This window comes from Panthera uncia, chromosome B1 (assembly GCF_023721935.1).
Source record: "Panthera uncia isolate 11264 chromosome B1, Puncia_PCG_1.0, whole genome shotgun sequence".
Classification (NCBI taxonomy): domain Eukaryota; kingdom Metazoa; phylum Chordata; class Mammalia; order Carnivora; family Felidae; genus Panthera; species Panthera uncia.
Genome location: NC_064811.1, coordinates 155561800 through 155576783, shown reverse-complemented (window position 1 = coordinate 155576783; position 14984 = coordinate 155561800).

Below are 14984 nucleotides of genomic sequence, written 5' to 3'. Positions count from 1 at the left end.
CTTCCAGATTACCCATTATATTGGCATATAATTGCTCATAATATTCTATTATTATTGTTTTTATTTCTGTAGTGTTGATTGCGACCTCTCCCCTTTCATTCTTGATTTTATTTGTTTGGGTTCTTTCCTTTTTCTTTTTGATCAAACTGGCTAGTGGTTTCCCAATTTTGATAATTCTCTCAAAGAACCAGCTTCTAATTTCATTGATCTCTTCTACTGTTTTGTTTTGTTTTGGTTTGGTTTGTTTGTTTTGTTTTTTTTTGTTTGTTTGTTTGTTTTGATAGCATTAATTTCTGCTCTAATCTTTATTATTTCCTGTCTTCTGCTAGTTTGGGGTATTATTTGCTGTTCTTTTTCCAGCTCCTTAAGGCATAAGATTAGGTTGTGTATCTGAGATCTTTCTTCCTTCTTTAGGAAGGCCTGGATTGCTATATACTTTCCTCTTATGACCGCCTTTGCTGCATCCCAGAGGTTTTGGGTTGTGGTGTTACCATTTTCATTGACTTTCATATACTTTTTAATTTCCTCTTTAACTGCTTAGTTAGCCCATTCATTCTTTAGTAGGATGTTCTTCAGTCTCCAAGTATTTGTTACTTTTCCAAATTTTTTCTTGTGGTTGATTTCGAGTTTCATAGTGTTGTGGTCTGAAAATATGCATGGTATGATGTCGATTTTTTTTTTGTACTTACTTAGGGCTGATTTGTTTCCCAGTATATGGTCTATTATGGAGAACATTCCATGCGCACTGGAGAAGAGTGTATATTTTGCTTTTATAGAATGAAATGTTCTGAATATATCTGTTAAGTCCATCTGGTCCAGTGTGTCATTCAACCCATTGTTTCCTTGTTGATTTTTTGATTAGATGATCTGTCCATTGCTGTGAGTGGGTGTTGAAGTCTCTCACTATTATGGTATTACTATCAACAAGTTTCTTTATGTTTGTGATTAATTGATTTATATATTTGGGTGCTGTCACATTTGGTGCATAAATGTTTACAATTGTTAGGTCTTCTTGGTCTATAGAGGCCTTGATTATAATATAATGCCCTTCTGCATCTCTTAATACAGTCTTTATTTTAAAGTCTAAGTTTTCTGATATAAGTATGGCTACTCTGGCTTTTGTTGTTGTTGTTGTTGTTGACCATTAGCATGAGAGATGGTTCTCCATCCCCTTATTTTCAATCTGAAGGTGTCTTTAGGTCTAAAGTGGGTCTCTTGTAAACAGCATATAGATGGATCTTGTTTTCTTATCCATTCTGTTACCCTATGTCTTTTGATTGGAGCATTGAGTCCACTGATGTTTAGAGTGAGTACTGAAAGATATGAATTTATTGCCATTATGATGCTTGTAGAGTTGGAGTTTCTGGTGCTGTTCTCTGGTCCTTTCTAACTTTTTGTTGCTTTTGGTATTTATTTATTTATATATATATATATATTTTTTTTTTTTTTTCATCTTTTCTCCCCTCAGAAACTCCCCCTTAAAATTTCTTGCTGGTTTAGTGGCCAGAAACCCCTTTAATTTTTGTTTGTCTGGGAAACTTTTTATCTCTCCTTCTATTTTGAATGACAGCCTTGCTGGATAAAGAATTCTTGGCTGCACATTTTTCTGATTCAGCACATTGAATATATCCTGCCACTCCTTTCTGGCCTACCGAATTTCTGTGGATAGGTCTACTGTAAACCTGATCTGCCTTCCCTTGTAGGTTAGGGACTTTTTTTCCCTTGATGCTTTCATGATTCTCTCCTTGCCTGCATATTTTGTGAATTTGACTATGATATGCCTTGTTGATGGTTGTTTTTTGTTGAATCTAATGGGGGTCCTCTGTGCTTCCGGGCTTTTGATGTCTGTGTCTTTCCCCAGGTTAGGAAAGTTTTCCACTATGATTTGCTCACATAACCCTTCTACCCCTATTTCTCTCTTTCTTCCTCTTCTGGGACCCCTGTGATTCTGATGTTGTTCCTTTTTAATGAGTCACTGATTTCTCTAATTCTTAAATAGTGCTCTTTTGCCTTAATCTCCCTCTTTCTTCTGCTTCATTATTCTCTATAAGTTTGTCCTCTCTACGGCTGATTCTCTGTTCTGCCTTGTCCATCCTTGCCACCGCTGCATCTATCCATGATTGCAGCTCAGTTATAGCGTTTTTAATTTCATTCTGGCTATTTTTTTACTTCTTTTATCTCTGCAGAAAGGAATTCTAATCTGTTTTCGACTCCAGCTAGTATTCTTATTGTCATGATTCTAAATTCTGGTTCAGACATCTTGCTTGTATCTTTGTTAGTTAAATCCCTAGCTGTCATTTCTTCATGCTTTTTCTTTTGGGGTGAATTCCTTCGTTTTGTCATTTTGAAGGGAGACAAGGAATTAATGAGGTAGAAAAATTGAAATTAAAAAAAATTAAAATAAAAAAATATTAAAATTAAAAGTTAAACACACACACATAGACAAATCAAATAGATGATGCTAGATCCTAGGTGTGTTTTGGTCTGGGTGTTGAAAGTGGTTTGACAGATTAGAGAAAAAATGGGGGCGGAGAAACAAAAAAAAATCATTTGATGAGAATTTGAAAAAATGAATACACTGACGTAGACTAAAATGACATGATGGGGGTAAAATAGAATTTGAAAAAATATACACAAAAATAAAGAATATATTAGAAAAAGTAAACAAAAATTTTTAATAAAAATTAAAAATAAATATGATTTTTTTTTTTGTATACAAGAAAAAGAAAAGAGACAAAAAAGAGAAAAAAGAGAAAAAAAGGATTCGTTTGAAAATTTGAAAAAGTGAATACACAGTAGTAGACTAAAAATGATGGAAGTAATTGAAAAAAATTACATAAAAGCCAAAACAGTAAAAATATTAAATAAAAATATTTTTAATATAAATTGAAATTAAAAATGAAGTTTTTCTCTTTCTGCATTCAAGAAAAAGAAGTGAAAAAGAGAAAAAAGGAAAAGAAAGAAATAAAATAAAAAGGAAATTGTTTGAAAATTTGAAAAGGTGAATACATTGAAGTAGACTAAAATAAAATGATGGAAGTAAAATAGAATTTGAAAAAATTTACACAATTGTAAAAAACATAGTAATAAAAATTAAAGAAAAATGTTTTTAATAAAAATTGAAAATAAAAATGAATTTTTTCTCTTTCTGTATTCAAGAAAAAGAAAAGACAAAAAAAGAAAGCAAATTGAATAGATGAACTTGCTAACAGATTGAAGTCAGACTGAAATTATTTAGTTCTCCCCTAGAAGTCAGTCTACGTAGCACTTTATAGTCCATAAATTAAGCTGGCAGTGAGGCTTGTGTTCTTGAAGAGCGAAGTTGGCCCAGTTGGGTGGGGCTCAGTGTAACAGCTCCGCTCTCCACTAGATGGTGCTGCTAGCCTACTGGGGTGGATTGTTGCGGTGCTCGTAGTTGTGTATGCGCATGCGTGGGAGCGGTGAAAATGGCGCCACCCAGCTACCCAGTCTGTTCTCCCGGATCAGCAATTGTGCACCCATCCTCTGTCCTCAGCTTTCGTCCACTCCCTGCTTTTCCACTCTCTGTGACCAGGCCCCAGGCAGTACCTCTCTCCCAAGTTTTGTCTCAGATGTGGCTGTTTTCCCTGGCCCCTTACTTCTGAAGGACTGCGGCTTTGGCCCGTTCCACCCCTCTGTGGGAGGGTCTCACTGAGCAATGGCCAGATGTTGGCTGCACCCAGGAATGCTTGTGGAACCCTGCTGCTGCCGGTGCCCCGAGACTGCGGCCAGGTGCCAGCCCGCCCCAGAAAAAGTTTGAGAGGTAGTGTAGCAGCAGCGTTTCAGGGATTATAGAAAATCACAACACACATTGGGCACCAGGCTTCACCCTTAATGACTTTGTTTCAGCACCAGCGAATGTGGATGTTCTCTGGGGTGCTGGGACCAGGTGGCCTCAACAGTCTCTACCAAATGTCCTTCCAACAATGGAACCGGTTTTCCCCATGTGGCCCAAGAACCTCCTGAATCCCACTCTGTCCTGGAGATTTGCCCTTCCCACCAGTGTATTGCCAGGTATCAAGCTGTAACCTTTGTGCTCCCCTTGTTTACAGTCTTAATGGAATTTAAACCCTCCTCTTTCTCCTTTCTCCCTTTTTAGTTTAGTCCCTGCGGCTGTTTCCAATTTTCCACTTTCTCTCCAGCTGCTTTTGGGGAGGGGTGCTTTTCTCATATTCTCCCCCCATCTCCGTCCTCTCTCCACTCACAAAAGCACCCCTCTTCCTGCGCCTTCTTGCTCCCAAAATTCACCTGTCTGCACCGCATACCTGCTGAATTCTGTGGTTCAGGTTGTGCAGATGTTGTGTTAATCCTCCAATCAGTTTTCTAGGTGTGTAGGATGGTTTAGTGTTGGTCTGGTTGTATTTCATGGACATGAGACACACAAAAAACTTCCATGCTGCATGTTAGTTTTGTATCCTGCAACTTTACTGAATTGATTGATTGGATCTAAGTTTTTGGCTGAGTCTTTAGGATTTTCTGTATATAAAATCATGTCACCTGCAATAGAAACAATTATACTTCTTCCTTTCCTATTCTTATACCTTCTATTTCCTTTACCTGCCTGATCGCTCTAGTAGGACATCCAGTACTATGTTGAATAGGAGTAGTGAGAATTGGCACCCTTTCCTTGTTCCTGATCTCAGAGGAAAGGTTTCAGCCTCTCACCATTGTATATGATGTTAGCTGTGAACTTATCATATATGGCCTTTATTATGTTGAAATGTGTTTCTTCAATGTCTAATTTATTAAGAGTTTTTATCATGAATTGATATTGAATTTTGTCAAACCTTTTTTCTGCATCTATTGAGATGACCATATAATTCTCTTCTTTCATTCTATTAATGTGATGTATCATACTGATTCATTTGCATATGCTGAACCATCCTTACATCCCAGGGATAAATCCCACTTGATCATGGTAAATGATTATTTCAGTGCTGCTGAATTTGGTTTGCTATTTTTCATCTGTATTCATTAAGGATACTTTCAGTTTTCTTTTCTAGCAGTATCCTTTTTTGATTTTGGTATGAGGATAATGCTAGCCTCATAAATAAGTTCGAAAGTGTTCACTCCTCTTCAACATTTTGGAAGAGCTTGAGAATGATTGGAGTTAATTCTTCTTTAAATGTTTGGTAAAATTTGCCAGTAAAGTCATATGGGCTTTTTTAAAGTTATTGAGAGATTTTTGATTACTGAGTCAATCTGCTTACTAGTAATTTATCTAGGGAAACCTGGGTGGCTCAGTTGGCTAAGTCTGAGGTCATCTCAGGTCATGATCTCATGGTTTGTGGGTTTAAGTCCCATATCAGGCTCTGTGCTGACAGCTCAGAGCCTAGAGCCTGCTGCAGATTTTGTGTCTCCCTCTCTCTCTGCCCCTCCCCTACACATGCTCTCTCTCTCTTTCTCAAATAATGAATAAACGTTAAAAAAAAAAAACTAGTAGTATGTCTATTCAGAGCTTCTCTTTCTTCCTGATTAAGTCTTAGTAAGTTGTATGTTTCTAAGAATTCTTCCACTTCTCGGTGGTCCAGTTTGTTGGCCTATAACTCTTCATAGTAGCTTCTTACGATCCTTTGAATTTCTGTGGTATAAGTTATAATGTCTCATTTTTAATTTATGATTTTGTTTATTTGAGTCCTTTCTCTTTTTCCTTAATTAGTCTAGCTAACAGTTTGTCAAATTTGTTTATCTTTTCAAAGAACCAATTCTTAGCTTGGTTAATCATTTCTATTGGTTTTCTGTTCTTTATTTTATTTCTGCTCTAATATTTATTATTTCCTTTCTTCTGCTAATTTTGGATTCAGTTTACTCTTTTTTTTCCCCTAATTCCTTAAGGTATAGAATGAGGTTGCTTATTTGTGATCCTTCTTTCTTCCTAATGTAAGCATTTATTATTTTGAGCTTTCCTCTTAGAAGAGTTTTTGCTGCATCCCACAGGTCCTAGTATGTTGTGATTCCATTTTCATTTGTCTCAAAACACTTTTTCTAATTTCCCTTTAATTTCTCCTTTGATACATTGGTTGCTCAGGAAGGCATTGTGTAATTTTCATGTGTTCATGAATTTTCCAGTTTTCCTCTTGTTATCAATTTCTGGTTTCATGCCACCATGATCAGAGAAGTTAATGGCATGATTTCAATCTTCTTGAATATGCTAAGACTTGCTTTGTGGCCTAACATAATGCCTATCCTAGAAAATGTCTCATGTGTACTTGAGAAAAGTATGTATTCTGCTTCTGTTGCATAGCATGTCTGTACATATCTGGTAGGTCCATTTGGTCTATTGTTTCGTTCAAATATGCTGTTTCCTTATGGATTCTCTGTCTGAAGGATCAATCCACTGTCCAGAGTGGGGTATTAATGTCCGCAACTATTACTGTATTACTACTTATTTCTCTTTTTAGCTCTCTTAGTTTTTGCTTTATGTACTTAGGTGTTCCAATGCTGGGTGCATAAATGTTTACAATTATTATAGCTTCTTGATGATTCGACCCCCTCATCATTACATAATGTCTTTCTTTTTCTTTTTTTACCAATTTTAGTTTAACGTCTATTTTGTCATGGGGCGCACCTAGGTGGCTCAGTCGGTTAAGCGTCTGACTTCAGCTCAGGTCATGATCTCACAGTCCGTGAGTTTGAGCCCCGGATCGGGCTCTGTGCTGACAGCTCAGAGCCTGGAGCCTGCTTCGGATTCTGTGCTCTGCCCCTCCCCTGCTCATGCTCTGTCTCTCTCTGTCTCAAAAATAAATAAATTAAACAAAAAACCATTAAAGTCTATTTTATCTGATATAGGTATAGCTACTCCTATTTTTCTTTTTTTTTTTTTTTTCTTTTTGGTTACTATTTGTTTGATACCTCTTTTCCATCCCTTCAACTTTTAGTCCATGTGTGTCTTTAAGGCTAAATTGAGGCTCTTATAGGCAACATATTGTTGGGTCTTGCTGTTTTTTTTTTTTTTTTAATCTAGCCAGCCATTTTCTGTCTTTTGATTGGAGAATTTAACCTGTTTATGTTTAAAGTAATCATTGATAGGTAAGAACTTCATATTACCATTTTATTAATTGATTTCTGGTTGTTTTGTAGGTTCTTTGTTCCTTGTTTCTAATGTTTCTTTGTTCCTTGTTTGTTCCTTGTTTCCTGCTGTCTTTTTTGTGTGTTTTGATGCCTTTTGGTATTTTGATGGTCTTTTGTTTTCACTTCTGTATCATGTTCTTTTACATAATTACTACAGGATTTTCCCTTGTGATAACCATCAAGCTCACAGAAAATATCTTAAACATACAACATCTTATTTTAAACTGATAACAACTTAATTTCAATAGAATTCACACTTGATCTTAGCCAAAGGGCTGAAAAGCAATCAATAGAATTCATAAACTCTCAATTTTATTTCTCCTCCCCCTCACATTTTAAGTCACTGCTATTACATTTTACATGTTTTTATATTGTGTAACTAATAACAGATTATTGTAGTTATGGTTATTTTTACTATGTTCACTTTTTTAAACTTCTCAACTAGAGTAGTAAGTAAATTATGCACCACTGTTACCATACTGAAGAATCTAACTATGACTATATATTTACCATTACAAATGACATTTACACTACCTTGTGTGTTTTTATGGTGTAATTAGCTTTCTTTTGCTTTCTTTCAAGAGAATCTCTTTAGCATTTCTTGTAGGGCAGGCCTGGTGGTAATGAAGTTCCTCAGCTTTTGTGTTTGGGAAAATCCAGACTTCTTGGCAAGAAATACTAGGTCCTTCATGGTCAAGTTCCAGATTTCCTGTTTGACTTAATCCTTCACCACTACTTTCCTCTACCCCTAGCCCTCTATCTCCAGCCTGGGGCAACATCCTGCTTTCTGGGCCTTTATGCCCTGCTTCTCCACTCCTTAATTCCTCTCGTTCTTAAAGTCCAGCTCAGATCACCTGTACCCCTCATTGAGCTTGAATGACCAACCCACATACCACCATCACTTGCTTTTTAAAAGACAATCTCCAGTTATATCTATAAATAAGTACTGTTTATTGAGTACCTATGATATAGCAGACACGACAATAGGTGGTGTACTTATATTACCTCTTTTAATCACTATAACACCTGTGTAGTATGTACTGTTATACCTATTATCCGGAAGTGGAAAGCAAAGCTTAAAGAGGTTTACTAACTTATCTAGTCTTATAGGCAGTATATTAAAGAACTAAGATTTGAACATAGGGTGATTTTTACTTCAAAGCCCATCTACAGTTTTATATTCAGCACTCTGAATTTTTTTTTAAATGAGTGCATGATTATAAAACCCATAAAAGCAAGAACCATAATGAGCCTCAGCATTATCGCCCCATCATACAGTAGAGTGCCTGGCTTATAGTAAGTACACAGTAAATATGTGTTGAAACAATGATCTGTTTGTACAATGCTGTCTCCATCATCTGTGGGCTCCTTGAAGATATTAGTCCTCTTTATATGCTGTGTTTGTTGGAATAATAAATGAATATACTACATACTCTTCCTCTCATTCAATTTCTCTCTCTCTCTCTCTCTCTCTCTCTCTCTCTCTTTGTGTCACACACACACACACACACACACTAGTTTTTCATTGCTCATGCAAGGCCTTGGAAACATATCCTGCTGGTTTTGGTATTATTGCCCAAACAGATCACAGAGCTTTAAAAGTCAAACCGTGTCTTCCAGTTTGGGATCTCTCCTGCATTGGTTTTCACAATGCTTGGCATATACGTGATGCTTTAAAAAGTTGCTTTTATTGCTCCTCTTGCTGTCTCAAGAAGAAAAAGAGATGAATCCTTTCAGCAGATTGTACAAAAAGCTTACATATCATTTGCTTGAGTAACTCTGGTTTATCCCTTCAAGTGAGATACATGTTTGGCTGTGAAGATTTGAAAGCCATCCGACATGGACTGGCCTAAATGATACACTGGCACTGAGAGGAATTCTGCCAGGTTGTAAGCTCTGTCGTTTCCTGTGATGCGAGCGTTCCAGAAAAAGCCATACCTGTTCCTCAGAGCTGGGGGGAGGTGACCAGGATATGGGTGAGAGAAGAGCATTAACATTTTATGCCTGGAAATTAGAGGTTTTGGCATCCCAGGGAAAACACGATGTGGCCTTTTCGAGGCTGCAGGAGCTGCTGCCAGATGTCTTTCCCCTTGAAACAAAAACTGTGTTCAAGTCTAGATAATTACCACTGCGCTGTGCCAAGCCCAGAAATCCTTCTCAGCCAAGCAACCCCGCAGGAAGTTGAAATTTACATGTATAATCATTTATCTTCAAAATAAAGTTAGTTTTCAGGACCAAGCTTCACACACATAACCTTGGGGTTAGATCTGGTTGAGTCCTGAGGCTGGACCCACCCATATCAACCAAGGAAAACCTTGTAAGAGAAAGACAGCTTTTTTTCTTTCTCAATAATAGAGGATGTTTGTAGGGGAAATACTAAAAGAATAGAACAGCTAAAATATCAGAAGCAGGATTGCTTTAATAGTACCATATACCCTGTTTTTCTGAAATTTTGTAATCCCAGAAATGAGCAGATTGTTTTTCATCTGATCTCCAGAGGACTCTTGCGGACTCAAGAGAGACACAGTTCTCAAATCCATCTGATCCCCTTTGCCCATCTGAACAGAATCAAAATACACAGAGCTCCAGATATTTGGCCAAACAACAGAAGTAGCCAGGCAACAGATACCTAAAAAACAAAACAAAACAAAAAACCAACTAAAAAGATTAAATAACTTGCCTTTTCTTCTGACATAGACACAGACTTTATTGTCACTGAAAACATTCATCGTTATTATTCATGTCTGATTAATTCAGAATAAGTCCCAGTTTTCTGTTTTCGATCCCCTTGGTTTATGAATTCAGAATCATTAACTATGTGTCAGTGCCTTATGCTTTTATTTTCTTTTCTCCCTGGGAAAATTAATGTCAGTCTCTGTTGATTTCTCCATCTTCCCCCAGAAAAGGTACCAAAAAAAAAAAAAAACCCAAAAACAAAAACTCAGAAGATTCATAATAGAGATACCTGATTGTGTTGTGAATGGTGGAAGGGGTGGGCGTTGGTAGTTAGATAAGATGGGAGCCCAGGGAGCATTCAGCTCTCAGCATTGTCTTCCTACTGGGATTCACCAACAGTGGAAAAAGAATTTAATCACCCCTCCTCTTTCTTTAAGTGTGACAAGGGTAATATATTACTGCCAAACCTTGTGAAAACGTTAAGAAACATCATTCCAGCTGCTAGCGTCAATGAGAAAAGCCATGAGTCTTGTCAAGTCCTTTTGCCACTTCACAGCATAAAACTGTCACTTCATTAATTAGATGAGCGTGTTGCCACGCGACTCCAGGATGCTCAGTCTTCATCACTGATCTTTGTCAATTTTGGTAATAAAACAGCAATTTAATAATCCCCCCTCACACATTAGGAACTGTTTTATGATGGAATTTCAGTTTCCTGGTGCACTTGATTAATCAGTCTGGGGAGGTCTTAACTAGATATATTAGGAGTTTAATTAAAAGGCAGGCTGCGAAAAAAAAAAAAACTAAAAGGAAGATAGAGTTCAAAGAAAACAAGTTCAAGTGACTATGCAATAAAATGGAATATTCTAGATACTCAGTTTATTATATGCATCTTAGGCTATAGACAGACAAACTCATGGGAGGAGGAAACACCACAGACCTCTCATATTCTGCCTACAGAATTCCAAAAAACTGGGGGTTTTAATTGTCTATCACCCCCATCTCCACCTCGCACCTTCCATAGCCCCCTCCTCTCACCACTGGCAGTAACTCAGGAGGTTTGGGACCTCCTTTGGGACTCTGTGTATGGCACCTGGTGATAACCCTTCTTGTGTCTCTTGGCAGCAAGAACTGAGCTATCACTTTCTTTCAGGCTATGAAGAGATTCCATAGGAAATTTTAAAGTAACCTGATACCTCTCCTGTGTAGTGCAATCTCAAGTATTAAGAGGCTATACATTAGATACTTGCAGGTATAAATAAAACAGGAAAAATAGTTGCCCTCCTCTCTGGATACAAGCTGGTGATGAAGAGCAGCATGGCAAAATAAGAAGTGCATTATTTCAAAGCCAAGAGAAATGGATTTCTTTTCTGCCGCTTCCACTAGCCACAGCAATACCTTTGAATTAATCACTTAATCAACTGAGTAATCTTAAGTAACTGTTTTCATCTCTCCCTGCTTCAGTTTTCTCATTTATAAGACTTCCACTGTCCTTTCCACCCTAAACATTCCTTAACTCTCTCTGTTATGTCTGGATGCCTTCTCCTGTCCCCTTCCCCCGATTCTTTTCCCTGCCCTCAGCACTGTGGCTCTGACAAGTGCTGTATGGCGCTGAGAGGAACAGGGATGGTGGTGCACTTAACTAAAAAAAATATGCAGGCACAGCTTCACTAATCAAATTAACCAGGGGATCCCTAAGGCAGTACCACCCCGCTTCCAAGTTAAATTATATATTGCAATAAGAGCAAGCCTCAAAAACACACACAAAACAAAACAAAACAAAAAACAAGATCGGTCCAAGAAAAGACAACATTATAATAGCTAGGTTAAAAGTAAAAGTCACACAAGTCAAACAACTATAAAGAACTATCTGAGAATCTTTTTAATCACTGGAAAAAATGAAATCTAGGATCCATATTAGCAGTCAAATTCTGTGAGCCTTTGAATAGAAAACTAATGATTTGGGTTAATATTATCCCCATGACCAAGAAAAACACATCCCACAGTTTGCTTGAGAGGCAGTGTAGTTATTCAGGCATCAGAGCCTTTCCATGGTACTTGTTACTAATGTACTTCTCTTTTCTCTTCATCCTCTGTTCTGCTCTCTCAGAGGGCCTGGAGAGCAGCGCCTAAGTGGTCTTGTTATATATGTATGATTTTAAAGAAGTTCAGGCATACAGAATTGGATCACTTGTAATCCTTAGCTCATGATCACCTATCATCAGTAATCCATATATGACACTTAGTTTTCTAGTAATTTTCATAATATAATAAGTAATAACACACCATGAAACCCAGTAATTAAAACTCTGACCATAACTTCTGTTTATTTATATATTCATCCTAATCCTGCCCTTCTGGAACTCCAAAATAAATGCAATCCCAAATTTTGTATTACCTATTCTCCTTAATATCTAATAGCTTTAAAACTATATATGTATGGCTGGACAATATATTATTTAGTTTACTTGTTTTGAATTTTGTGACAGAATATTATGCTGTTTATAGTCTTTTGGAATTTGATTTTTTCATTTCCATTAAACTAGTAAGATTCATTCATGTCCTAGTGAATACATGGGGTTGATTTAGTTCACTGCTCTGTAGTATTCCATTGTTTGAATATAGAATTTTGTACTCTCTTAAAGCCGTTTCCAGGTTTTTACTATTATGGATAATGATAATGTGACATCTTCTGGTAGTTCTGTGCAATGGCTTCTCTGGGGTATATACCAAAAAGTTGAATTGCTGGATTTTAAGGTGTGCAACTGTTCAGTTTTCCAAGATAATGCCTTATTTTCCAAAGATATTATACCAATTTATACTCCTACTAGCAACTAGTAAAAGATCCTATTGATCTGCACTCTCTTTAATGCATAGCATTGTTAGACATCTAACATTTTTATCAAGAGCAGGAGTGAAATGTGTTATGCCATCATGCTCTTACTTTGCACTCCCCTCATCACTGATCAAGTTGAAGATTTCTAAATATGGTTATTGGCCATAAACATATTTTCTTCTGTCAAATAATAATTTTCCTTTTTAATGTTGTATTATAGAAGTTCTTTATCCACTAAACAGAGAGTGACTAATCTTTGTCAATTGTAGGCATGACATTTATAATCTTTCCTATTTATAGCTTATTGGGCTTCCCCCCTCCCGCCCCGCTTTCTTTAGGCTGTCTTTTGATTATCAGAATTTTTCATTTTAATATACACAAATTTACATATCTTTTCTTTTATGGTTAATAGTTTTGATATCTTGTTGAAGAAAACGTTCCTTACCTGGATTATCTAAGAAAATTTTACTTTTGATAATTGAGTCTTCGGTGCATCTGAAGCTAGTTTTTTTTTGTATGGTATGAAATAGATATCCAATTTCCTAGCCAATAGAATAAGACAAGAAAAAGAAGTAAACTATAAGGCTTGAAAAGGGAGAAAAAAAAAGATGATATGATTATTTACAGGGAAAGCCCTAAAGATTCAACAGAGAATTATGATAAAATATATTTTAAAATACATAAACATGATAAATATTATAAATAACAGGAGAATTGAGAAACTTTTAAAGGGAAAAATATAAAATCTTAATGTATTTCTTTTTTTTAAGTTTATTTATTTATTTTGAGAGAGAGAGAGGAGATAAGTATGAGCCAGGGAGGGGCAGACTGAGAGGGAGAGAGAGAGAGAGAGAGAGAGAGAGAATCCCAAGCAGGCTCTGTGCTGTCAGCTCAGGGCCCAACACAAGGCTCAATCTCATGAACTGTGAGATCATGACCTGAGCCAAAACCAAGAGTTGGACACTTAACATACAGATATATAGAAATACTGATATATACAGATATATATCAGATATAAAGAATACAGATATATAGAAATAATACAGATACATAGAAATATATATACATATTATATATAATATATATAATATATATATTACATATATATTATAGATAGATATAATACAGATCTATAGAAATATATCAGTAGCAAATAATAAGAGAAGGTAAAATTTTAAAGAAAGATATCACATAGCAAATAACACTGTAAAATATTTAGGAATAAATCTAACCAAAGATGTATAAGACCTAGGGGTAAAAAAAGTATAAAATTCCACTGAGAGACATTCAAGAAGACCTACATAACTGGAAAGAGGATCGTGTTTGTGGCAGAAACATATCATGGAGATGCTAATATACCCCAAACTGATCTGTAGATTCACTGCAACTGCAACTGAAGTCCTACCTGCCTTTGGACAAGGCTTATTCTTAAATTTCTGCGAAGGTGTAAAGGGCCAATATTAATCAGGATATGTCTAAAAACAGCTAAGAGAGAAGAAATGTCTTGTCATATAACCGGATTTATGATGAACCTACGGTAATTGAGACCGTGTGCATTAATGAAGACACAGACAAATTGACAAATGGTATAGAGTATAACAAAGAGCCCATAAAAAGACCAACATACCCATGGAATTTTGAAAGATGATACAAGTAGCATAGCAGATCAATGTGGAAAAGTGGATTATTGTAAAAATGAAACTATAAAGTTGTTACTCACAATGCCTGTGGGTGGGAATTGGTTTAATGCCACTTCTATAATCAATTGGTATTTATTAAAGTGGTACTTCAAAGCTCTCAGGCTTGTCTTCATTAATAACAAGCTCCTGGAAGTCTCTTTTTGAGAAAAGTCTGAATGTCATAAGGGGGCTGGATTAAGATCTCTAAGAGACATGCTTGAATAATAACAGGAGTCCCTATTTTCCTTTTGAAAAGAATGAGGCTGGTTAATGGGAAGCTTTTGGACTGGTGAGTAGGAGATACCATTTGAAACTAAAGCTGAACCCATGAGGGCAAAGGGAGAAGCTGAGTTCTAACTTCAGCAGTTATCTTTTTAGGCCCTTCCCCTCACAGTATTCACATTCTTTTCTTCAAAAACAAAAACAAAAACAAAATGTCAACTAAGTTTTAAAAGATGCAAAACAGGGGCACCCGGGTGGCTCAGTTGGTTAAGCATCCAACTTTTGATTTCGGCTCAGGTCATGATATCACGGTCCATGGCTTTAAGCCCCATATGGTGTTTTGAGCTGACATTGGGGAGCCTGAGTGGGATTCTCTCTCTCTCTCTCTCTCTGCCTTTCCCCTGCTCATGCTCTCTCTCTCTCTGTGCCCTTCCCCTTCCCCGGCTCATGCTCATGCTCTCTCTCTCTCTCTCTCCTTCTCT